Genomic DNA, 23,180 nt, shown 5'->3' on the forward strand with positions numbered 1-23,180 from the left:
CACTATAACTCTGGGGGCTCAGGCACAGCATGAAAGAGAGGGAGGGAGGGGAAAAGTGAGTATAGGCAGGTAACTATGGCCCAAGAGGGTGGGCACGGATGACAGGTTGAGAGTCACTGAGGGGAGCGGGGAGAAACGAGAGGAGACAGAGGGCAGAGGGACTGAGAGGAGGTGAGCTGAGTAGCTGGAGAGCGCAGTTAAAAGTGATGGAAACAGAAGGTAGGAGAGCCCTGCTCAAAGGTGCGAACAATCTAAAGGGAGGGGAAGACAGACAGACACATGGATGAGATGGAGAGATGGGAGAAACGGAGACGGAGTCGAGGAAGGGGGAGAAGGGAAGAAGGGATGAGAAAGAGAGGTAGCCGACCGGTGGGAGTTTAGGCATGAGACTGGAAGGCTTTAAGGAAAAGGTGGGTTTTTAATGTTCGTTTGAAAGAGGACAGATTAGGGGAAATTCTGATGGAGCGGGGGAGCTTGTTCCAATGGAGGGGAGCGGCGCGGGAGAAGTCTTGGATACGTGCGTGAGAGGAGGTAATCAGAGGGGAAGAGAGGCGATGATCGTTGGACGATCGCAGTGAGCGGGAGGGAGTGTGAGTAGAGATAAGGTTAGAGATGTAGGGAGCAGTGGAGTTGGCGAGGGCCTTGTAAGTCAGAGTGAGGAGCTTGAAAAGGATTCTGTAGGGGAAGGGGAGCCAGTGAAGGGCTCGGTAGAGTGGGGATACAAAGGTGGAACGGCGAGAGAGGAAAATAAGCCTAGCAGCGGCGTTAAGTACAGATCTAAGGGGAGCGAGATGAGAGAGGGGGAGGCCGATAAGGAGAAGGTTGCAGTAGTCCAAGCGGGAGATAATCAGAGAGTGGACGAGAGATTTGGTGGCATCCTGGGAGAGGAAGGGCCGAATGCGGGCAATGTTGCGAAGCTGGAAACGGCAGGATTTGGCGAGAGAGTGAATGTGAGGGGCAAAGGAGAGAGAGGAGTCGAGGATGACACCTAGGCAGCGTAGTTGGGGAACAGGGGAGATAGATGAGTTGTCAACAGTGATGGAGAGGTCAGAGGGGAAGGAGGTACAAGAGGGAAGAAAGACAATGAGTTCAGTTTTAGCAAGATTGAGTTTAAGAAATCTAGAGGACATCCAGGAGGAGATGGCAGAGAGGCATGCGGATACCCTGGAAAGAAGGGAGGGAGAGAGATCAGGAGAGGAAAGGTAGAGTTGAGTGTCATCAGCATAAAGGTGGTACTTGAGGCCGAAGGAGCTGATGAGTGCACCCAGAGAAGAGGTGTATAGTGAGAATAGTAAGGGTCCAAGGACAGAGCCCTGAGGGACCCCCGACTGAAGGGGAGGAAGAAGGGGAGAGAGAATCAGAGGTGGAAACAGAGAAGGAACAGTCATGGCCAGCTGTTTCAGATTGCTGTTTCTGAGACAGGCTGGACATTCGTGACAATTGCCATTGCTCTACCGTTGCAGGACACAGAAAGACAAAGATTGTTTAAATGTTAAATTGGTACATGCATGTAATGTTATACTAAGTACTTTACTTTTTTTTTATTTTACATTCTGCTGTTCTGTCTGAAGCAGTAATCTCTGATGTGGTAGAGCAACATGATATACCTAAGCATGCCAGCCAGCTGACACTAGACAGCTAGGACATCACAGATGTATCAACACAGCCACAAGGAGGTCAAAGAAGAAAAAAAAAGGTGGCTTGTGCAAACCATTTCATGTATCAAAAACCTGCACAAGATGAATTTGATCTGCTAGGAGCACCACTTTCAAGCAAAATGACTTCAACACCTATGGGCACAAGTATGTGACAGTATACAGCCCATCCCAAATGTAAAATAGCGAAATTTTGCATTATGAACAGCTGTGAACCCCTTAATGGTTTTTATTGTATTGCACAGTTTTTATGTAATCTGTATACTTTCATTTTAAATAAAATAATCTTTTTTTAAAACACTGAATATTTATTTTACCAACCTTCATATACTTTGGAACAGCAATGTCATGATAGAACTGTACAATAATGGTATATTTGAGAGCGGTAAATACAAGGATAAAGGGAATGAAAGGAGTGCAGTGAAGACACAGGCACATGAGTGTAGTGGTTAGAAAGTGGAGACAAGAGAGTATGTGTAAAGCAGAAATACAATTTGAAAGGGTAGGGCTCTGTTAAAGGCAAGGTGTATGTAATCTTCAACTACTAGAACTGCCTCTCGAGATGTTTACCTTTAGTAGCCCCCTTTCTGAGGATCTTGATAGTTCCAAAGTACTCAGTTGCCCCCAGGACTTGAGCTTGGGAAGTAGTAATTTTTGATTTACAAATACCCAGTGAAGTGGACAGAACACAGTAGGATGTAGCAAATAAACCTGATAGTTTTGTAAAGTAAACAGACAGAGGTCAATTGCAAATAACAGACAGACAACATGGTCAGGAGTAGAGAAGAGAGCAGTTCCTATAAACAAGTCAAGACAGGAAGAGATATATATGCAGACCCGTTTAACAAGCCAAGAGTCAAGGGTGGAAAAGACATCAGAATCCTTTAAGCAATCCAGGTCAAACACTGATAACAGAACAGGTCAGGATACAAGGCACACTAGGTCAGGCAGGAACTAATGACAACATTGGTATGAAGCCAGAAAGAGATTTATAAAGGTAGCAGCACCAATCAGAAACTGCAGGATGATTAGCTGCATGGGTGCGATAGGTCGTTGCAAAGCTGAGGCTGCCAGACTGAGAGATGAATGTAACTATTTACCTAGCAACCAGCTGAATCAGTGAACTGCAGAAATGATCCTACAAATAGTAGTAGCTGTAATTGTATAGCCTACGTCTCATATATATACTCTAAGTCTAATATCATTATCATCATCATCATCATTTATTTATATAGGGCCAACATATTCCGTAGCGCTTTTCAATTGGGGACAAACATAATAAACTAATAAACAAACTGGGTAAAACAGACAAAGAGGTGAGAAGGCCCTGCTCGCAAGCTTACAATCTATGGGACAATGGGAGATTGACACATGAGGTTAAGTATACATTTTGCATCTTGGCTCAGCCAGACTGCAAAGGTAAGGTGACTCATTAGCTAAATGATCCTGTCACACAACAAGTTGGTCAGGGGGTAGTTGTCTTGTGTGAAATTGTGTAACAGGCTAAAGGTAGTGAGGTTAAGAGGGTGGTTGAGGAATATTATAAGCTTGTCTGAATAGGTAGGTTTTCAGAGAACGCTAGAAATTTTGTAGACCAGAGGAGAGTCTTATTGTGCAAGGGAGAAAGTTCCATAGAGTGGGTGCAGCCTGAAAAAAGTCCTGTAACCGGGAATGGGAGGATGTAATGAGGGTGGATGAGAGACGCAGATCTTTTGCAGAACGGAGTTGCCAAGTTTGGAGATATTTTGAGACAAGAGAGGAGATGTATGTTGGTGCAGCTTTGTTGATGGCCTTGTAGGTTAGTAAAAGTATTTTATATTGGATTCGGTAGAAGACAGGCAGCCAGTGTAGAGACATACAGAGTGATTCAACAGAGGAATAGCTATTTGCAAGGAAAATCAGTCTTGCCGCAGCATGCAAAATAGATTTTAGGGGTTTGAGTCTGTTTTTGGGAAGACCAGTAAGGAGGGAATTGCAATAGTCAATGCGGGAGATGATTAGTGCATGAATTAAGGTTTTAGCAGTGTCTTGTGTGAGATATGTGCGGATTCTGGAAATGTTCATTAGATGTATGTAACATGATTTAGATATAGAGTCAATGTGGGGAACAAAGGATAGGCGTGAATCAAGGATTACACCTAGGCAGCGAGCTTGTGGGGTGGGATTTATGGTCATGTTATCAACAGAGATAGAAATGTCAGGTATGCTCTTGTTGGCGGTGGGAATATTATTAACTCTGTTTTAGAAAGATTAAGTTTGAGTTGACGAGAGGACATCCAAGATGATATGGCAGAAAGACAGTCAGTTACACGGGACAACACAGATGTCAAGAGATCAGGAGAGGCTAGATAGATTTGGGTATCATCCGCATAGAGATGATACTGAAAGCCAAAGGAACTTATTAGATTTCCAAGAGAGGCTGTATAGATAGAGAACAGCAGAGGACCTAGCACCGAGCCTTGTGGTACTCCAACTGATAGGGGAAGCGGAGCAGAGGTGGCTCCAGAGAAATTAACAGTGAAAGAGCGATTAGAGAGGTAGGATGAGAACCAGGATAGAACATTGTCTTGAAGACCTAGGGATTGCAGCGTTTGTATGAGAAGAGAGTGGTCAACGGTGTCAAATGCAGCCGAGAGATCCAGGAGAATTAGGAGAGAGAAATGGCATTCAGTCTTAGCAGTGATCAGATCATTAACAACCTTGGTCAGCGCAGTCTCTGTGGAGTGTTGAGAACGAAAGCCAGACTGAAGAGGATCCAACAGGTTGTTTGCAGAAAGAAAGCGTGTGAGGCGAGTATAGGCAAGCCTCTCTAGAAGCTTGGAGGGGCAAGGGAGCTGAGAGATGGGACGGTAATTTGAGAGAGAGTTTGGGTCGGAGTTTTGTTTTTTTAGAATAGAAGTAATCACTGCATGTTTGTATAGTGATGGAAAGATGCCAGTAGAGAGTGAGAGATTACAGATTTGAGTTAGAGGTGAAATGAACACAGAAGACAGGGATCTACCAATTTGCGAGGGGAATAGGATCAAGAGGACAAGAGGTAGAGTAGGAAGATAAGAAGAGCGTAGAAATTTCCTCTTCATTTGTGGGATCAAATGAAGAGAGGGTGTCAGAGGGTAGTGGGAAGGAATTGAGCTGATGGCTTGTTGAGGAAGAGGATACCATTTCTAGTCTGATCTTGTCAATCTTGTCCTTGAAGTAGGAAGCAAGATCCTGAGCACTGATAGTAGATGGAGGGTTCGGGGTGGGAGGATTGAGAAGATGATTAAATGTATTGAAAAGGCGTTTGGGGTTAGAAGCCTGAGCATAGATAAGAGATTGAAAGTATGTTTGTTTTGCAGTGTCCAGAGCATTTCGATAGGAGTGGTAGACAGAAGTATATGTGAAGAAGTCATTAGAGGTTCGAGATTTACGCCAGTGACGTTCTGCTTTATGGGAAAGTTTTTGAAGATTTCGTGTTGCTTTGGTGTGCCACGGTTGACATCGAAGTCGACGTGTAGTATGTAGTGTCGCTGGAGCCACTTGATCAAGGGCCGTTGCTAAGGTTAGGTGAAAATGAGGTACTGCCATCTCAGGGGATGAGAATGTAGAGATAGGGGAGAGAAGGTGTTGGAGAGAGGTGGAAAATTGTTGAAGATTAATAGAATTAAGATTTCTGCGAGTATGAGGAGGCTTGGTTGAGTTAGACAGTAGAGAGGTTAGAGCAGTGGGGGTGAGAGTGTAGCTGATAAGGTGATGATCCGAGAGGGGAAAGGGTGTGTTAATAAAATTAGAAACTGAGCATAGTCAAGAGAAAACAAGATCAAGGCAGTGGCCATCCTTATGAGTAGATGATTCAATCCACTGGGAGAGGTCAAGTGAGGATGTTAGAGAGAGTAGTTCGGATGCAGCTTTGGAAGGTGGGTTATCAATGGGGATGTTGAAGTCACCCATGATGATGGTGGGGATGTCTGAAGATAAGAAGTGAGGGAGCCATGCAGAGAAATCCTCAATAAATTGTTGGTGTGCTCCAGGGGGACGATAGATCACCGCAGCACGTAGGGAGAATAAATTAAAAATGCGAATAGCATGTAATTCAAAAGATGTGAACGTGAGTGATGGGACATTTGGTAGAACTGTGTATGTGCACTGTGGGGAGAGAAGTAGTCCAACCCCACCTCCTTGTCTGCCTTCAGGTCTGGAGGTGTGGGTGAGATGGAGGCCACCATGTGAAAGTGCTGCAGGTGAGGCAGTGTCTGATTGCATGAGCCATGTTTCTGTTAATGCCAGAAGGTTGAGGTTTTTTGAGAGGAAGAGATCATGAATGGAGTTAAGTTTGTTACAAACAGAGCGTGCATTCCAAAGGGCACATTTAAAGGACTTTGGAAGAGAGGGGAGACAGGTGATGTGTTTGAGGTTTGCTATAGAACGGTAGTGCTCTGATGTGTATGTGTGTGAGGAGTGAGTGGGACCTGGATTAGGTGATATATCACCAGCTAATAGAAGTAGAGTGAGAGAAAGATAGGCAAGGGGATTGTAAGATGTGTGATTTTTTATTTTCTGGCTACAGGTGGAGGCTGTACTTGTTAGAGATAATAAATAGGACAACAGTTCATGGGTGTTAAATAGAGGTGAGTGGAGTAATGCAGGTGCAATATGAACAAGTTTGTGTGTTGGTGGAGGGGTGAAAGATGACACAATCCTAAAGATCATGCCATGAAATGAGACTAACAAAAGCAATTTGTGAAACATTGCGATAAAAGGGGTAAAAGCAAAAAGCAAGGGTATTTTAAGAATTACCTCTTTGCAGTCGTCCATATAAATAGACAAGTAATGCAGAAATAGGCTGGTGCAGATGCGGCTTATTGCTGGGAGTAAAATCCAGTCCAATGTTTGTCCAACTGTGTTGTCTAACTGTGCATTTTCGTCCACTTTGTGAGAAAATCCCACTTAGTGCAGAAATCACACACGTCTACCCCCACATACGTCTCCCCATAGATATCTGCCCTGTCTCCATATTTCTCTCTGACCATGTCTTGCCTTGTGCTGAATTGTTTTGTATGCAATGCAATTTGTTCTGCTAATTCTATCCAAGCATTTATTACTCTGATTATCTGTAACCATTGTTCTTATCTGTACGTACTTATGTAATGTGTTGTATGTTCCAACCTCCCAAGTACACCGCTGCATAAGCCTTGTGGTGCCTTATAAATAAAGATAATAATAATAATAATAATAATAATAGTAGTAATAATAATAATAACAATAACAAGCAGAAGAAGAAAAGAAGAGGGAAAATGTTTAACTATATGACCATCTCACCTTCTATAAGAGAAGCAACACCTGTGCACAATTTGGAGATGCATACAGGAGGTGTTTATTACGTGTCTGATAAAAAATGATGATGTTTATAACTCTTCACCCTTTTCAGACATGTGAAGTTAAAGAAGGAAATATATTTCACCAGGTGACCCTAACTATCCTGAATGGTTAGTTTATTGGAACATTTTAAGCCTTTAATTATCCACAAATTATTTATGCATTAATTATCCACAAATCATCACAGAAATTGTGCACCCACACATATGTATCATACATCATAAATATAGAACAGAAGAGAGGAATTGAGGCACTCTGAGGACCATAAATTAAAATATATTCAAAATTTCATTGGTATACATTAAAAACAAATTAATGTCAACGTTTATATGAAGATCAAAACAATTAGCAAAATATTTAAATGTGTAACTGGTAATGAAAACCCAAAATGGCAACAGTTAAAACTAGCAGATAACTGCTATAACCTTCCACCGGCTCCAATCTTATAATAGAATACACTGTAGTTAATACGGAAAAAAAACCATAGAAGGTGGGGCTAGGAGTCACTGCTATCGGTATATTAGCAGATCCTTATGTTGTATCTAGGTAGCCAAAATAGGAGTCGATTATTTCATTAAGAATGTCCTTATTTTCAGATACTTACTCTATATTTGCATATTGATATGTATAATTTAACCAAATATAACCATGTCACTATAGATAAGTATAATCAGTTCAAGGGATCCTGTCAAGACCGGATTCACCCCAAACTCTGTTAAGTCTAAGGGGCGTTCGCAGTATATAGTTTCTATATTCCCCTCTAGTATTGGTAGTACTCACACTGGAAAGTTAATCCGTAGTTAATCGATTGTCCTTGTCTATTGGTATATTCTTTTCAAGTGCAGTGTCTTCGGTTAAGACTAAAGGTTATATCAACAGTTGTATAAATATCTCATAAAGATAGCCGGCGGCGCGTGTAACGCCAATGCGTGTTTCGCTAGGAAAAGCTTTATCAAGACAACCCGCCAGTGCCTTCCCATTGGGTATTTATAATAGAGGGAACTCCCATCTATGACATCATGCTTAGCAACATTGTTAGCAAAAGTAAAGGATACACGGTAATTGATAGCGCTCTACCAATAGGATAGGAGAAGAAATCACCCTCCCACTATCACAATACAGAGCTGGAGAAATAAACAAAACATTACAGGTTGCACATATGAGCTATTCTATATTGGTATGAACCTACATTCTTTGTTATTTGGGGAATAATAGTAGGAACAGGTAAGTACAAGAAGGAATTAATACCATTCTCAAAGCAGAGATCATATCAATTCCCCGTCAGTCAGAGATGGCCAGAAGGTGTTATCATACACTTCTTCTTTGTTAATTAAAATGTCCAAAGAATCGTAAATGGTGATGAAACTACCATTAATCATTGATCACTTTATTTATGATATAAGAAACTACTGATATATACGGAGCCACTACTCATTGAAGGGCAAGAGTGTTTAAACATCCTGCAAAAAAAAAATACCATATACAGAAAAAGGCCTGAGAAATAAATGTGATAAATACATCTATTCATAATGTACAGTCTTCCATAGAAATGGAAGAGTAAATACATGTGAACCTTTTGTTTGGAGAAAAAGTTCCATATAATCTGGAAGGACATGAGGTTATACAGAAATAAATTAAGGTTGTTATTGTGAAAACATAAAATAAATATATAGTACCCTTAACAGACTAGAATCACCTGGCATATTGACAGTGCAAAGTTATAAGTGTCATATTGACATAAGTGAAAATATTATATATCCTAAAGTCAAAATAAAGGTCCCTACATAAAAGTATCTTCAAGTTTGCATATGCGAATTTGGCTATTGAGTACGTACTCCCAGGGGATTACAATATTAGGAGAAAAACTCATAAAAAAAAACAGTCAGTATTTAATTTATGTGCAAAACAGAAAACTAATTTTCACCCCTTGCATTGTAACATGGTTTTTTCCAGGAAACTTCTTAATTTAAGTTCCTTAATGAATCAGACCCAAAGTGTTTAGATGGAATACTCCGAGGGTTAAAAGATCTTTTTCAGGTTACAGCACTTTAGAATTATAATCGTCTGAAAATGAAACCTCAGATTACTCCCCAAAAACTAGAGAGGAGCAAACAACAGTGTGGGCTTTTTAGGCCCCAATCTGCGATGAAGATAAGGTGGAGGGGGTCCAAACCCAAACCGATAAGAAGAAGGGGGAAGATACAAGAATAATAAAAAGAAAAGCTATGGAGGAACAAGAACTCCCAATACAACAACAACCCCCTCAGAGAAACAACAGGAGAATAGACTATTAGAGGATACTAATTTGTTTTGATCTTCATATACCTTGACATTAATTTGTTTTTAATGTATACCAATAAAAATTTTAAAATATTTTAATTAACGGTCCTCAGAGTGCCCCAATACACAATTCCACTCTTCTGTTCTATATTTATGATGTGAAGTAAAATGAAATATGTTACTTACTATAATGCAATATAATTACAGGTTTTGCAATTGAATTGGATTTTTCCACAGCAGCCTATACTGTGTATTAATGGTTTCAAAGGTAAAGTTTTTACTTTGTGAACAAAAAAATCATAAAAAATCACGCCAAATTGAATTGCTCCCAAAGTGTCATTTAGACACCAATAGGTAATTAGACACCAGAATGTACCAAATAATTTTTACAGTGCTACTTCCAGGAGACCACTTGGCTGCATTACCTATTAGAGACACATCATGACCAGCCAAGCCACAGAGTTCTGACGTAACTTGAAGGACAATGCTTACGTTGATGGGTTGGAGAAGGTAGATTCCTGAGTGACAAAGCCAAGTTCAAGTAGTTGAAAAATGAAAAATCTTGAGGGAAGAAGACAAAGTGAATAAAAATGCTAACAAAGCAGGACTTTTGGAGCACCAGCAAACAACCAAAATTCAGAGTTTACTAGTGCAAAGATTGGTAGGAACCTTATAAAGGCTGCATAACGTGTTGTCTCTTATTCCTATTTTGAATTGATCTTTAGCAAATTGCAGCTTGCATTAAATGAAAAATAATATGCAGTTGCAAATGTTGTTAAAGCACTGCCACCTGTCGTCTGTAGCTGGTAATGCATCAGATCCTCACAAATAGCTTGAATCAACTTCTGGCATAGATTAAGTAGGTGCGTGTTGATTCTAGTTGATTATTTATTTCCCCCAAGACTTCAATGCCAACATTATCCGCTAAATATCATCAAGTTAAGCAGAATTCTATTCTATAACATCTGTTATAATTTACCCAAAAATCACCTGAATCATCTAAAACCCATTAAAGTCAATGATTTCCATCCATGTTAGACAAATGATTGAGTAACTGAACCTGTCCAGCAATATTATATCTTACAGATATTAATAAGAGGAAATGCAATACAAAATCTCTTTCCTCCATATTTACGTTAATACATTTAGTTCTAAGTGTTTTCTCTAAATTCTATGCTTTGTATGCAAAAAAAAAATAACAATAAGATACAATATTATAAACTGGTAATATTTTATAATCATGGATTCACATTAAAATCATGTACACATACACACCCCTCAAATGCAATAATATCAATAAAAGTCTTGTGACCACCAAACCCATATTTTTAAAGCTAAACATTCTAGGGAAATCAAACGTGATCTTTGACATTTGGAGTTGAAATGTGTACAAATTTCTCCAATATTTCTTTTGTTCAAGGCACCAAGAAAAGAAGGTTACCGACAATTCTCCAGAAATAATCTGAAAACAAACTCTTTCCTGCAAGGCTTACCTAGATCTGTATTCTATTTGTGTCAAGATAGGCTGCAGACAATGCTGAAGACTAAGTAGAGGACACTGGTTAGCATTTACAACACAATGTCGGAAGCAGAACTGCAACTATTAGCTACGCGGTTAAAATTTTCACCATCTAGTCAGCCAAATTTTTATGAGCTCTTTGTTGATCTCAACAGACATGTGCGCAATATGAGCCCCAAAATGTACTTTGCGTCTAAACTTAATTTAAGAAAAAGAATATTGAGGGCTCTCCCATTGTTTTAAATGACAATGGTATGAATTATGTTTCAATGACAGATTCTTTAGCACAGGCAATATTCAAAAATTAAATATAGCTTTTAAACCTCTCAATTTAGGGGTTCGTATATCGACTTCTTCTATAAGACCACCTTAAAACAATTGAAGGATTTATGTGAAGAGGACAAACAGGTCAAATCCTTTAATCATTGCTACAACCTATCCCATACAGAAAGGATAGCCCTAAGAGAGCTCTCTACTGACCAAACTATAATTATTAAAGCAGCTGAAAAGGGTGGAGGTGTGGTAGTTCAAAATGTGGAGGACTACCTGAAGAAAGCTCACTGCCAACTTCCTGATCCTTTATTCTATAAAACACTATGGACAGATTCCACTGAGTTATTCCAGTTGGATCTTTTAAAATTGTTAAATAAAGTTCTTGATGATGCTATCATCACTAAATAAATTAGACACTTCTTGTACCCCTCGCACCCTATCACTCCCACCTATTATCATCTTCCAAAAATACATAAGACCTTAGAAAATCCCACAGGCCGTCCCATCATCTCCATGGTGGGATCCTTAACATCTTATCTTCTGTTTATGTGGACTCCTATTTACAACCTCTTGCTATTTCTTTATGATCTTATTTACAAGACACTACTCACTTCTTGAGCCTTATTGGCCAATTGGAATGGGATCCCAGCTTTACCTTTATTACATACAATGCTCAGTCGCTCTATATAGGAATATCTCTCGCAATCTCTTGCATATTTTCTTGATAGTCAAAATACAACATCATTTGCATATCAACAGTTTATTTTGTCAACTATATTGTTCATATTATCACAGTTATTTTGCATGTTTTTAGCTACAAATTCAAGGAACAACCATGGGGACCAGGTTTGCACTGAGCTTCGCCAACCTATATATGGGCTTCTTCGAAGAGGAGTTAATTTGGGTTGGCGAGCTCACGGCACACCTGGTCCTCTACATATGATAAATAGATGACCTCTTCTTTGTATAGAAAGGTGATCCATAACAGTTTCTGATCTCATTACTCATTTAAATTGAACTCCTTATAATCCTAGATTTGTAGGACACTCTAATACATCAACTATTGATTTCCTTGACATTACTCTGAACATTGTAGACAACTGTATTGAAACTTCGACTTTTCGAAAAGAGGTTGACTCTAACAACTATATTCATTATCTTACCAACCATTAAAAAGGGTTGGCTCAAAAATATCTCCTCAGGTCAACTACGAATATTACGTAGAAATTGCTCTAACAATATCAAATTTAAAGAACAAGCTCTAGCAATAATAGAGGCTTTTAGAGATAAAGAATACCCAATTCTGTTGTTATAACATACATTACAGAACTCACTCACTTTATATAGAGAAGATCTACTAACAAAAAAGAACTTTGCCATTTGACCATCATCCATTTTTTATTTCTAGATACAACAGAAGTTCAAACAAAATTAAGCATATTATTAATCAGAATCTTGGACTGTACACAAGACACATAGTTACCCCCCAAGGTCAGAGGAGAGGAAGTTTCACAACCAGCAAAAGAAAGGATTCTTTACAGTAAGGGCAGTCAAGATATGGAATTCAATTCCAGGAAAGCTTGTGATGGCAGATTCAATTGACATGTTTAAGAAAGGGTTAGACAAATTTTTAGCATCAAAGGGAATCCAGAGTTACAATGGTTAATTAAAATTAAGGACAGTAGTGAATCCAGGGATAAATAGGACTGCAATATGGGGTCAGGAAGGATTTTTCCTGATTGAAACAGCTTGGCGGCTGCTTTATCTGGATCAATTTCAAATATAAGAGAAGGATTGTAGGAATTCCAAAATAGGTTGAACTTGATGGACTGATGTCTTTTTTAACCTCATCAACTATGTTGCTATATTACTATGTAGTTCCACTCATATTCAAATACACGTTTTTAAAGATACATTATCATATGAATACTGTAGTAAATATCTTAAGTTACATAATTCCTCTGTAAGCATAATTAAAAGTATGGGGTTTTCAGTGTGTTTTTTCTCTTTTCTTTACTACATGTGTATTTACAATGAATTCACATTGAAATGCACCTACCTGGGTTTCCTTAATTACCCTTATTAGTGCGAAAACACTGCTGCTCCTTTACAATTAACTATTAACCCTTTCACTGCATTAACTATTTTCACCTGCACTATTTACTGCTAACAATTACCCCTTTATCACAGCCTTAACTCTCAAATATGCCTCATAACAAATTTCTATTTCATGAAATAAACACAGAAATTTTAATTAGTAACTTTAATTTTTATATTACTACAACAAAATGTTAAAAATATAAAAACTTAACAATAAAATAATGTAAAAAATATGATTTATATACACCAATCAGCCAAAACATTAAAACGATCTGTCAAATATTGTGCAGGTCCCCAGTGTGCTGCCAAAACAGCTCTGACCCATCGAGACATGGACTAAACAAAACCTCTTAGCAACTGGCACCAAGACATTACCAGCTATCCTTTAAGTCCTGTAAGTTGCTAGGTGGGGTTTCCACAGCTCAGACTTGTTCTTTTTCAGGGGGAAATTGGAGGCCAAGTCAACACATTGAATTCTACTGAAAGAGGCCACTGCCATCACTGACTGCCGTTGCCATGAAGGGGTGTACTTGGTCTGCAACAATGTTTAGGTAGGTAGTACATGTCAAAGTAACAACCACATGAATGCTAGGTTTGGCTCTTTTCAAAGTCACTCAGATCCTAATGGGTTGCCCATTTTTCCTGATTCCAACAAATCAACTTAAACCAACTTCTTGTTGACTTGCTGCCTAATATATCCTTCCCTTGACAGGTGCCATTGTAACGAGAAAATTAATGTAATTCACTTCAGTTGTTAGTGATTTTAATGATGTGACTGATCGTGTAGATAGATAGATAGATATTAGATATTTCATGGAGTTTTTCTGGATTTCATTTAATTTTGTATTAATGCTTTTACACTAAATACAGTGGATTCTTCTCCTTTACTTCTTCATTATGTTGGACGTATTCACACCTCAGAAAGTCCACCACAAGCCACAGAACATATAACATATCCTATTATAAAACTGACCTTGAGTATTTAAAATATTATAATGTAGTGTAGAATAAATATAGCTACACTAGTAAACACTTGTTAATATATGTAATAGTCTTTGATGTCATTAAGTGATAGTACATTGAAACTAAAATAATTTCTAAACACAACATACAGTTATGTAGTTATTATATATTAAAATTGAAAAACTGTTTAGCTTACTATGTCTGTTCAGTGATTATCACATGGATTAAAGTGGCTGGATATGTCAAGCTAGCACTTATCGTAAATCAATTTGTTTTTTGGTAGCATTTTTTTAAAAAAACAAAAAACAAAATAAACCAGTAAATATCCCTATGTACATGATGGCAAATTTTTTACAAAATGTAATCAAACTTTGATGACCAATGAAAAAACTGCAATTGACTAACACGATTTTAATATGGTTCTCATTCTTTCATTATGTCAGCTGCACATGGAGAGTATCTGACTGAAGGTGAAGATGAGGAAGGAGATGAAGAACATCATGAAACACCAATATGCCCATCTCTTGACACTCATCATGTAATCGACAGCCAGAAGGATTTTGCTGGATATGGACACATCCACCAACTGGATAGAAAATACATTAAAATAAACATGTCTCTATTTAAAGGATATAAAGAAGTACCATAAACATTTGAAGGTTTTTGTGCCACTATGGCTTCTATCTCTGCCCAACAGAGGCCCGTCCCACCAGGCCTTATTGCAACTGCTGCTTATGAGGAGCCAGAGCCTGCTGTGACAGAGGCTGGAACACTTACTTCTGAGGTTGTACAGTCCTCTACTCTGGTGACTCTGAGACAGTTACACCCCAATACTTCCAACATTGGGACAGGAGGTAACAGTTAAAAATAAACCAATGATGTCTGCTCTTACCTTTTGTTTTGTGTGTATTATTATATTGATTGTTAAATTCACCAAAAACACTTTATGAAAAAAAATCTCTGGTTTCCTTCTAAAATTGTAGCTCATTCAAAAAGGTACTTATATGAAAAGTAATTATTAAAAACATATGCCTTGAATGAGGCATAGTCCTGTGAATCTGGATGCATGCAAATTATTAAAGTTTCACCTACATCCTTAATAACAAATGCAGCACTTCTGAGAATAGAAATGGCACAAAATGCATCTCCCTCCAAAGTGGGAGGTGTGCACATGAATTGGCAATCTCATCTCATCTTATTTTGAGAGGTAATGTTGTCTTGGTCAACATCATCGGGCATTTCTACCTGACCTTAAACCCTCTTCCTCATTTTATTCGACATACATGAAGGGGGGTTATTTGATAACATTCCAGAAAGTTGTGGAAGAAAAAAATCTCAGCCCTAGATACTACAAAGAGAAAACTAAGAAATAATTTGACACAGAAAAAGAGATAAGATCTTGAAGAATTATCCAAAGACCATCCCATCGTCATTAGACCGGCAGATAAGGAAGGACGGTTGGTCCTGCTTAATAGGGAAGATTATTTTATGGAGTCTAACAATCTGTTAATGAATTAGAAACATTTTAGAAGCTATTAAGCAACCCTATAAAGGAATATCAAAAGGAGTTGCAGTCACACCTTAAAGATGGATTAGATCAAGGAATACTCACCCACAACAAACACAATTTTCCTTAAAGTTGACCATCCAAAACTACATGTCTTTTGCTACCTTCTGAAGGTGCCCAAAGATCGTGTGAAACCACTGAGTCACCCCATAATATCAGGAATAGATTCATTATCTGCTCCTCTATGGCAATACATTGATTTCTGCAAAATATAGCGAAGAAACAAAAGTTGTACATTAGAGACACAACACAGATACTAAATTTATTGACTCAGGTGGAGTGGCAAGACAATTATATTCTAGTTACTAGTGATGTACAGGAACTGTACACTTTTATAGATCACAGACAAGGGACAGAGAGCGTGGAGTACTTTCTGGAAAAAGAACAGGAATGGCATAAAGACCAGATTGAAATCATCACCAAAAGTACTCAATCTATTGTGACCCACAACCATTGCTGGTTTGAAGATACACATTACATACAAATAAGAGGTACAGCAATGGGAACCAAGTTATGCTAACTTATTTATGAGTTGGTGGGAGGAGGAAACAATCCGGTGAAACCCCACCTTGGTTGCAAACTTGGTTCTCTGGAGAAGATTCATCGATGATATCCTGTTCATTTGGAAGGGAAGTGAAAACAATCTGCTAGAATTTGTTTAAAGTATGAATACAAGAGAAAGGAGGTTGGAACTTGTTACGACCATGAATAAAGAAAGGTTAATCTTTCTGGATTTGGAGATATTTATTCATAACAACAAGATTGAAATATAGATACACTTTAAACCTATGGACTGCAATAGCTTTATATCAATAACCAGCAAATGATTAGCCAAACTGGCTGGAGAACATTCCTCTAGGGCAATTCCCTCGTCTAAGAAGAAACTGGATCTGTAAAATTTCAAGAAGCAAGGAAAGGTTTTAAAAACGCTCTTTGTTAAAAAGGAGAAAAAGTAGATGCAGTCTTGACAAAGGTAGAGCAGAAAAAAGAGATGAATTACTGGAATACAAAGATCTAAAACTACAGGAGAAAGAAACCAATATCAAAACAAACATCTGTGTTCCCTTTGTGACATAATATTCAGACTCGGCAAACTCTGCAAATTATAAAAAGTAATTGGAACCTTCTACGAACGGATGAAATCCTCTCTAGAGTACTCCCAAAACAATCGAAAAATTAATTCAGGAAGGCATCTAACCTCAAACAACGAATGGTTATGAGCTATCTACCACTTAATGATAAGACCTCTAAAAACTGGCTCACTGCCAAACAAAGAACACATGGATTATTTTACTGTAATAAATGCAATGAATGCAAAACTGCCGGAATTCAAAACTCTAAGCCGATAATACAATTTCAATCCAGAAAAACACAGGAGACTTTCAAAATTAGGAAACAACTAACTTGTGACTCTATGGGAGTGATTTATCTAATCACATGCCCATGTGGCCTTCAATATGTAGACTTAACTTTCAGAAAATTAAAAACAAGAATTATTGAGCATATTCAAAATATCAAATTAGGAGTGGAGGTCCATAATTTGTCCAAGCACTTCAGGACATATTATGACAAAGACAGTACAGGTTTGAAATTCATGGCAATAAAAGGAGTCCGAAAACACTGGAGAGGAAAAGACTTCAAAAAGGGATTGAATCAAGAGGAATCCAAATGGATATATGTTTTGAAAACCTTTGGGGTTAAATGTAGACTTTGAGCTTGCTGCGTTTCTGTAGATCTACAGTTTTAGGGATAATACGTGCCTTTCACATATATATAAAACATGGAATCAAAATCAACTACACACTAATATGCATAACAATTTTAACAAAATATCAGGATTAAAGTCTTCTAAATAAGTACATGTATCCTGAAAATGAATCCCATATATAGAACATTATATAAAGATTAACACTACATGTGCCAAAAAATTATATAAAATGTAAGGTGTTAGGACATAGTTAATTTATTAGATATAAAGTGTATTATTATTATTTTTCAAATTTGAAAAACTTAACCTGTGAGACATCAGGCACATAATGTCATTAAGGGTAATGTACTGGGCAATATCTGGACTAGAAAAGGGAGGATGATGATCATTGATATTAGTGGGATACCAATACATAAGTAAAAGAGGAACTATTAATAAACAGAAAGGACTTTTCTAACCAAGCAATTTACACTGATATGTATTGATCATAACAACCGTATAATACTCATATTCATCTAGCTACAAGTATGAGAAAATAGAATCATGCATTTTGGGGAGTAATCCCAACATGTATCATTATGCAGTAAATAAAATATTTTGCTGCAAGATATAACCAGCACTCATCATATTTGATAATGTACAGAACTGGAATTAGTGATCATCTAAAGGTTCACTGTATATGGATAGTCTGCTGTGGCCATATAAAAATGCATGGTTCAAGTATCAGCACGAACATATTTCAATGCAAGGTTGTACGATCATCACATGTAATGCAAGCTATCAGTAGTATTGAGGTATATAGAGGAATATGGTTATATAATGAGGAAGATGTGATTGGGTAGGAAAACTTTATAAAGAAAGACATAACTGAAGAACAGCTTTCGTGACGATACGCATTGGGTACCAATTTGAGACCAGGACAGTCTTAGCAACAGCCCGGTCAGAAAGGAGTTCCCTACCGGTATGCCTGTAACCCAGCTGATGAGCTGAGGGGGGGGGGGGGGGAGTGCCATCGGATCCCCAAAAGCACACCTGAAAGAAACTAACTGGATGCGGACATAATGAAACCATTTAATGAACTTTACACGTCATCAAAATGATGATTAAATTGTTTTTAATAAAGCATGTTACGGTACCACACTGTGATCGTTCCCACTCTCTCTTTCTGCATTGCATGTTGATATGAACAGAGGAAAGAGAAAGGAGGAAAGGAAAGGAACATACAGGTTGTTGCCATATTCAATAAATGTAAGGACTAAGTGGAATTATGATTCATTAACATTAAGCGGATAGTTACAGTGCCATTCTAAGCATTGTACCCTACATTCTATACACTTAGTTATAGATATAAGGTTACTAAGGCAGAAACACTGAAACTAACAAACATTTTAAATAGTCAGGATAACGACAGACAGATACAGCTGAGGGTTATTCAAAATTTACTTGATTCGGACATTTGAGCTTAGATTTGCATTTGCAGAATGTGACTTTTTTTTCAACAATCTGTCTGTTACATTGAAGCTGCATACAAGTATAATATTAAGATAGTGGCACATAGTATGATAAAAGACTAACTACATCAACACAAGCCCTAACCTATCTGTACCTATCCCCTGCGCACCTTTCTCAAATAATAATTTTCTTAACTCACAGTACCCGACTACATTATTCCGCTCTTTCTGGTTCCACCTTTCAAGTCATGAGGGGTCGTGAATGTCAAAGCTTTTCAAAATAAAAAGTGAAAGTATGATTTTGTTCCCTCTTGCTCCCCTTTTATTTCAAACTCCAAATATTTACAAGTTATATTCTACTGAGGTGATTTATGCTACATCTATTTAAAAAAAAGTTAAGTATGCAGAAGTAACATCTCTCTGAAAACTTGTACATAAAAATATTGTTGGATATTTACTGTATGAAAACGGGTGCACAGGTAGCTGCAAACGAGGTGCTATAAATCATAGTAACTAATGAGACATTTGCTCAACTGCTCTAGAAACATGACAGAGTGTGATGTCACTTTTTTCCACCAGGAAAAGTCCTTGTATACAATATATTTTTAGAAAATAAATATTCATTTTCTTTATTTAAGAAAAGCAAATATAAAATTGAAGCATGAAACAAAAAACTTTTTAGAATATCCATATGGTCATATTAACACCCCCTCTCCCCCACACACCCTGTTAGGCATCTAACCTTGGAGTATTTATTCATATATAGGACATTAACAAAGAACCTTTTAGAATGGGGAGAGATTGAAGATTAATCAAGTGAACGACAACAAGTTGTGACTTTAACTATATAGTTTATGTAATGACAAATGTTTAAATTTGACAGCTCTGCCCCTGGGCTAGGGCGGAAACTTTCAGCAGATGAAACTAAATCATACTTGTTAAATCAGTGCATAAATCATACTGCTTAAGGCAAATTCATCTGAATGTTTCATTTGTATTTCCATCTTATTCACAGGCTTCAAAATGATTATTTAATGGTATGGAACATTGCCATTTTTATATAAAAAGATTCAGATTTATCTTTTGACATAGCTTCCGTGGTAAATGGTAGGATGTAAAAAAATGGAAAAAGCTGTTTTTTTTCCTTTGACACAGAGTGTACAAAATCCATCTTTTGTTCTAGTGATTTGCACAGATGTATGAAAGATATGTATGGACAGAATGGTAAATACTGTAAATCATGTCTAAAGTGAATGCAAGACACACAATACGTTTGTTTGTTTATGTCATCAGCATGACCCTTATAACAGCATGTGTAATCTTGAACAGTTGAAGGTGAACAAAAGGCATTTGACTACATTAAGTGTATCAGTTTTCATGAATTTTTTGTTAATGAAAGAAACTAATGAGGTGTCTGGAGTTCTGGATTTCATAGCTTAAAGACATTTTCTATGGCTTAAACAGGAAGGGTTTTGTTTGCATATACATGTTTGAGAGACTGGTAAGAGGGATTCCAAGTAAGCACACTCATCATTTGCTTGAAAAATTTACATATCAGTAGACATTACTATGAGATAAGTATATATATATATATATGTATTTTTTGTGCAAATATGGTGAAAAAATGCATTAAAAGTAGGGATGAGCGCGCTCGGATTTCTGAAATCCGAGCCCACCCGAACGTTGCGGATCCGAGTCGGATCCGAGACAGATCCGGGTATTGGCGCCAAATTCAAAAGTGAAACTGAGGCTCTGACTCATAATCCCGTTGTCGGATCTCGCGATACTCGGATCCTATAAATTCCCCGCTAGTCGCCGCCATCTTCACTCGGGCATTGATCAGGGTAGAGGGAGGGTGTGTTAGGTGGTCCTCTGTGCTGTTTAGTTCTGTGCTGTTTAGTTCTGTGCTGTTTAGTGCTGTGCTGTTTAGTGCTGTGCTGTGCTGTGCTGTGCTGTGTTCTGCAGTATCAGTCCAGTGGTGCTGTGTGCTGTGCTCTGTCCTTCTGAGGTCAGTGGTGCTGCTGGGTCCTGTGCTGTGTCCTGTTCAGTCCAGTGGTGCTGTGTCCTGTGCTCTGTGCTTCTAAGGGCATAGTTATTTCCCCAATATTCCCCTGTGTTTAAAAAAATAAAAAAAAGTTTTTTTTATAAAATACCAAAAACTACTTTAATATTTTTTAATTACCACAAAATTTTCACAACCAATCCTGCAGTATAAGCCCATTGGTACTGCAATATTACCAAGTTCACACATTCAGCAGTAAAAGTCCAGTGGTACTGCAATATTACAAAGTTTACACATTCTGCAGTATCAGTCCAGTGGTGCTGTGTCCTGTGCTCTGTCCTGCTGAGTTCCGTAGTGCTGCTGGGTCCTGTGCCGTGTCCTGTTCAGTCCAGTGGTGCTGTGTCCTGTGCTCTGTGCTTCTAAGGGCATAGTTATTTCCCCATTATTCCCAAGTTTGTAAAAAATAAAAAAAAAGTAAAAAAAAATAAAAAAATTAAAAAAAAAAAAAAATATATAATAATTATAACCAAATTTGCAAAACCAATCCAGCATTATAAGTCCATTGGTACTGCAATATTACCAAGTTCACACATTCAGCAGTAAAAGTCCAGTGGTACTGCAATATTACAAAGTTTACACATTCTGCAGTATCAGTCCAGTGGTGCTGTGTCCTGTGCTCTGTCCTGCTGAGTTCCGTAGTGCTGCTGGGTCCTGTGCCGTGTCCTGTTCAGTCCAGTGGTGCTGTGTCCTGTGCTCTGTGCTTCTAAGGGCATAGTTATTTCCCCATTATTCCCAAGTTTGTAAAAAATAAAAAAAAAGTAAAAAAAAATAAAAAATTAAAAAAAAAAAAAATATATATAATAATTATAACCAAATTTGCAAAACCAATCCAGCATTATAAGTCCATTGGTACTGCAATATTACCAAGTTCACACATTCAGCAGTAAAAGTCCAGTGGTACTGCAATATTACAAAGTTTACACATTCTGCAGTATCAGTCCAGTGGTGCTGTGTCCTGTGCTCTGTCCTGCTGAGTTCCGTAGTGCTGCTGGGTCCTGTGCCGTGTCCTGTTCAGTCCAGTGGTGCTGTGTCCTGTGCTCTGTGCTTCTAAGGGCATAGTTATTTCCCCATTATTCCCAAGTTTGTAAAAAATAAAAAAAAAGTAAAAAAAAATAAAAAATTTAAAAAAAAATAAATATATATAATAATTATAACCAAATTTGCAAAACCAATCCAGCATTATAAGTCCATTGGTACTGCAATATTACCAAGTTCACACATTCTGCAGTATCTTGTGCTACATATAATGGAGACCAAAAATTTGGAGGATAAAGTAGGGAAAGATCAAGACCCACTTCCTCCTAATGCTGAAGCTGCTGCCACTAGTCATGACATAGACGATGAAATGCCATCAACGTCGTCTTCCAAGCCCGATGCCCAATCTCGTAGTACCGGGCATGTAAAATCCAAAAAGCCCAAGTTAAGAAAAAGTAGCAAAAAGAGAAACTTAAAATCATCTGAGGAGAAACGTAAAGTTGCCAATATGCCATTTACGACACGGAGTGGCAAGGAACGGCTTAGGCCCTGGCCCGTGTTCATGACTAGTGGTTCAGCTTCACCCACGGATCTTAGCCCTCCTCCTCCTCCCCCCCCCTACAAAAAATTGAAGAGAGTTATGCTGTCAGCAACAAAACAGCAAACAACTCTGCCTTCTAAAGAGAAATTATCACAAATCCCCAAGGCGAGTCCAAGCGTGTTGGTGGTTGTCAAGCCTGACCTTCCCATCACTGTACGGGAAGAGGTGGCTCGGGAGGAGGCTATTGATGATGTAGCTGGCGCTGTGGAGGAACTTGATGATGAGGATGGTGATGTGGTTATTGTAAATGAGGCACCAGGGGGGGAAACAGCTGATGTCCATGGGATGAAAAAGCCCATCGTCATGCCTGGTCAGAAGACCAAAAAATGCACCTCTTCGGTCTGGAGTTATTTTTATCCAAATCCAGACAACCAATGTATGGCAATATGTAGCTTATGTAAAGCTCAAATAAGCAGGGGTAAGGATCTTGCCCACCTAGGAACATCCTCCCTTATACGTCACCTGAATAACCTTCATAGTTCAGTGGTTAGTTCAGGAACTGGGGCTAGGACCCTCATCGGTACAGGGACACCTAAATCCCGTGGTCCAGTTGGATACACACCAGCAACACCCTCCTCGTCAACTTCCTCCACAATCTCCATCAGATTCAGTCCTGCAGCCCAAGTCACCAGCCAGACTGAGTCCTCCTCAATACGGGATTCATCCGAGGA

This window comes from Mixophyes fleayi, chromosome 2 (assembly GCF_038048845.1).
Source record: "Mixophyes fleayi isolate aMixFle1 chromosome 2, aMixFle1.hap1, whole genome shotgun sequence".
Lineage (NCBI taxonomy): Eukaryota > Metazoa > Chordata > Amphibia > Anura > Limnodynastidae > Mixophyes > Mixophyes fleayi.